This window comes from Penaeus monodon, chromosome 17 (assembly GCF_015228065.2).
Source record: "Penaeus monodon isolate SGIC_2016 chromosome 17, NSTDA_Pmon_1, whole genome shotgun sequence".
Lineage (NCBI taxonomy): Eukaryota > Metazoa > Arthropoda > Malacostraca > Decapoda > Penaeidae > Penaeus > Penaeus monodon.
In genome coordinates, this window is record NC_051402.1 from 41,389,984 (window position 1) to 41,394,983 (window position 5,000).

The following is a 5,000-nucleotide window of genomic DNA, read 5'->3' on the forward strand; positions in this document are numbered from 1 at the left end:
CTTTAAACCACAAATAATTGTGAAAATTTTTCTGCCCCCCCTTTGTCCCTTTTCGCTCTTCCTCTCTGAAGACCCCCTTACCCACCCCCCCTTTTCCTTGAAGGAAACCCCTTTCCCACCTGTTGTGGTAAAATCCCTCATCGGCCGCCCCTAGAGCCCCATCTTCAGAGATTTCCTGAAAAACCCTCGGCATCCCCGAAAAAAGAGGCGCTTCCCACGGGGTTTGGGGTTTAAATGGAAAACCGCCGACGCCCTCTTTACTTTCGAGATTGGGGGAAGGGAAAACTCCTGGGTGCAATTTGACATCCCGCACCCACTTCAGTACCCCCCCAACCGTCTAAGGTCTTCCTTTGGCTTCTTTTATCCCTTCCTCCGACAGGAAAGGGTTTTTTCCCATCGGACGGGGTTTAGGGCTGTCCACCCAAACCCGGTCTCAAATCCCGCACCATGACCGGCACGAAGCCCCCGTTAGGATCCCCCTCGTCGCACTTTGCATCGCCCTTGGGGCCCGCCAAAAAAAACTGAAACTGAGGCCTCTTTACATGTCCCCCGGCGATACAGGGGCCTGCTGAACTGGGCACAAAATACAAATCCGGGAGAAACCCATTCGACAAGAGTCCAGCCCCTCCATCTCGATAAACAGACCCCTGGACTCTGAAACAAGCAGAAACGAGGCAGAAATTTTGGTCTTTACAAAGACATGCGAGTTGGGAACCGGGCGCGGAAAACTCTGAACTCTGAACATATCCAGCTGTATCCCTGGTAAAGGAAGGACCAGATACATCGTCAGTGTGTTCATGTGACGCGTTGGCCGGACCTCCAACTGCATGACTTCGTAGAACAGGTGTAAATTTTTCTCATTTGGAGAAAACAGAAATGGAACCCTTCTGTGGCAATAGTTTTAAGAATATTCAGTTGAATATTTGTTGGCATGAGGTCACTTGACAGTTTCCCTGCCCTAGCCTCCCTTAGTCCTGCTATAAACAGCCCTTGACTTCTTTTAATTTAATGTAACATTGTCCTATAATTTTCCAGGGTAAGACTCAGTAAGAATAGCTGTTGTGCCTCCCCCACAGCCTTGCCAAGTGTCCCCAAAGCTACAATTAAAACCTTTAGAAAATCCTTCATTCTCTTTCTGGCAGACTCCAATTTCTATCTCCCCCAGAACACTATCAAGCAGAGATAAGGAAACCTCACTCACGTGATAGGCCTGGCTTGCAGTCGCTTCTGTGGACAATTGTGCATGTAGCTGGTCAATTCCATTTTTTGTTACAAACCCCATGACTAAGTTTGCCACATCCCCCAGCACCGATATTCCCTCCGTCATAGAGTGCACGGACCTGCCCCTTCCATGAATAGTCATGAAAACATCCCTTACCAAAGTCAGTCTGTCTGGAATGGTCTTTCATTTGGTCTATTGTCTCCCGTAAAGCAGACCTTACAGACGTCCCTAGCTTGGTCTGAGAGGCTGATCTAGCACCCTCTAATAGAGGATGTATAAAGCACCTTTGCTTGGGCTATAAACACCAATTCTGTGTTGGCCATCGTGTTTCCAACTCCATCGTGGCCCCCACACCCATAATCATCTGAAAAACCGAATGAATATCAACACAGAATAAAAATAAAGTCCTCTTTCCCACATAAAGTGTCCCATGTGATCCCACAGAAACCCTTTGTCCAGAGGTCACTGCCCTCAGGTCTTGGGCTCGTCTAGAATCACAGTCCTTATCCCTGCTAAATCTTCTAGCAGCAAGGTTTCCCCTTGTTTCTGAACCAAATGTATGCCAGTTGAACCTATCCATAACCTCTCCTTGTGATGCTTCAAAAGTAACTCCAATACAGGAAACCACCCACCTATCCTTACAACCATTAATACCCTTTATACCCGTCCCTTAGAACGTAAACCATAAGTTTAAGTACCTTTTCTCCCACACCTATCCTTCGTACTTCCCCGAGTACTCTTTCGAGCAGTCAGGTGTCCCTGCTTTCCCACTGGCTCTGAGCTAGTTGTGTCATCCACTTCTTCATCCTCTTCTACCATATCCTCATGTACAGGATACGCCTTATCAATGTTGTAAGCTTGGCCCGGCCGAAGGTATGCTTTCTTCTTTATCCTGTCAACATGAACCTTTGACACCCTTTTATCCACTAATGAACCCTAACCACCACCTCACTGATCTTTTCGACAACTCGATAGGGGCCAGTGTATAGCGATTGCACTTTCTTACTCAATCCCGGCTTAACTATAGCCTATATATACCCTGTCTCCCACTGAAGCAGGGGAAGGCCTTGCCCCAGGCCTGTCTGCGGGCCTCCTTCGAATTTCCTCCTCGATATAATGCTAACATCTTTTAAAAACTTTACTCCCTACTATTCGTAGTTCCTGAGCATAATCATCCAGAATATACCAGGGTGCAACTTCCTCAGCAACATAACATAAGGCCACTGTGGATCCCTGTGCTTTAAAGCAAAGAATGGAGAATCCCTGATTATAAGCAGTGTTGTACGCCAGCATGACTATTCGCAACAGTGAGCTCTAATTTTCTGGATTATCCACAACCATTGTTCTCAAAATCTTTGTTAGAACCCCATTTATTCTTTCTACCTGCCCATTAGCGCTAGGGTGATATGGAGTTATTACCCGTTTATCAATTCCCAGTTGTTTACGAAGTCTCAAATGGTTCATTTAAGAACCCCCCCCCCATCAGAGATGTGAGTGTCCTTGACGCTCTAGTCGAGGTACGACGCTCACTATATGGAGGGACTGTGACCCTCCTTGTCCTTATTTTTTTGTCTTTGGATAAGGAGGAGGTGGTTCCCGTGATATCCTCCTGTCACGCAACGAGGGACACTCCCTTTTAAAATGCCCGGGTTTCCTACAGTAATAACACAGAACCTCCCCCGGAAGCTCAGTGAATGTCTGATAACCCCCGGCCGAATCCTGGCCGCCAGACCTCGATGCTAACCGTTTCTCAAACCTCCAGCATGAATCCATGAAGTGGCCTTCCACTCCACAAAATGCACAGCGAGCACCTTTATTTAGCTTCATCTTATCACATTCCTCAATCTTATGCCCCAGTGCTTTACAGAAGCTACACCTCTGAACCGACTGATCCCCGCGACCCATCCACGGATGTGTCAGCCTCGCCACTGCCCCCTGTGAGGGTGCACCTGTCATGTGGGTGCCCCTCTGTGCATGAACAGACTGTTTAGGGGTACTACCCCCATCCGCCCGCGGCTTTCCCTGCGGTAAATGATTCGTCTTCTCCCCCTTGGAGGCAGGACCCCCATCGGTCTGAGGAACCGCTGCCACCTTCACCGGGGAAGGAGGTACCTCAGCTCCCTCGTTTATATCCAGAGCGCCAGGGTGCTCTGCAGCCCATGAATTCCATGCCCGTAACAGTTGTGCGGAATCTTTCAAATCCTCGAGCTTCCACGTAGACACAAAGCTCTCCGGTAGGTCTACTGTAACTATCATTCCCAGTAAGTGTCTAACCATATCCTCGCTCTGTCTGCTCCCCGCAATTAACTGCGACGCTGTTTTATACACCCTCTGAAAGAAGGATATTACGCTCTCTCCTTTCTGCCTCCGAGCTCGAATAAAGGAACGCATAGTTGAATGTAAGGAAGGCTGCACATAATGATAGCTACAGAGCATCTCCTTAAGAGAAGTCCAGTCATCCGTGGTGTTCTCTCTTCTCCAAATCCTCCAAGTCTGGTGCGGTTCTCCCCGGAGTCTCGCCACCGCTAGGTTGATTCTCCCCAAGTCGTCCCAGACCTCCCCCACCGTAAGCGCCTCCAGGATGCTAATCCATGTCTCTAGATTAAGGCATGCATCCTTGTCCTTTGAATCGCTCCCTTCAAAAATGGGGAGCTTCCCTTTCGTTTCCTCCACGAGATTCTTTCTCCTCTGATCCATGAACACCATTAGATCTTCCCTTGTTACCCCAGCCATCGCCTCCGTTTTTGTATCTACCTTCTTTCTTCAGAGAATTAACTGAACCTAGCTTGCTGTCGGAAACCCACCGATCAACAAATGCCAGTGCACTGTCGACCTCCGAATCAAGATTACGCCCAGGAGAACCTTCTCTGCAAATTCACCGCAGAGATCACTCGCCTCGACAGCTGCAATGAAAGAATCCTGCGAATACCTTTCCAGAATAATGTCAGTGACCTCCTTGCCTTTATCTACGAATGCTCGAGTTCCCCCAGAACGAGACCGGGTAGAAGCTCGCCCAAAAACAACATTCGCAAGGTCTGCATTTAAGGCCGCTAAAACACCCTGTAACCCTTCCCTGTCCATGAAATGTGAAGGGAAAGAAAAAAATAAATACCTTGGAAGCGCGCCAACGGGAACACCCCCCCCCCCCTCCGCTCAGCTCACCCCAGGGTCATAGCCGACCCCACGGAGGCCACCGAGTCCGCGCGCCAGGCACTCGGGATTACTCAGCAAGGCACTCGGACGCGCCACCCAACTATCGTCTGTCCCCCGCCCGCGTCTCTCTTACCCGTCACTCGTCCCGCGTGCCCGTCTCACCCGTCACGTCACCCGTCCTGTCACCCGTCCCCGTCTCACCCGTCCCGTCGCCCGTCCTGTCACCCGTCCCGTCGCCCGTCCCCGTCTCACCCGTCCCGTCACCCGCCCCTCTCGCCCGGCACCACGTGTCCCCTAGGCGCAGACCCACAACAAGCCTCCCTTGTTTAACCGACCCTGAGAAACTCCGATGTTTTGCCTACAATGTCACAGGTCAGCGGTCGCTGGTCGAAAACAAGCCGCAAGGCACTCTCTGTAGCACTTTGGGGGGTGAGAGCGGGGGTAAGAATGTGGGTGAAGACTCATTGATTATAACACTAAAACAAATAAGCGAAGCCTTAATGACTTAAAATATATATATATATATATATATATATATATATATATATATATATATATATATATATATATATATTCGTAATATAGTTCTTTATCTCACAAAAACAACAAAATTATATTACATGCA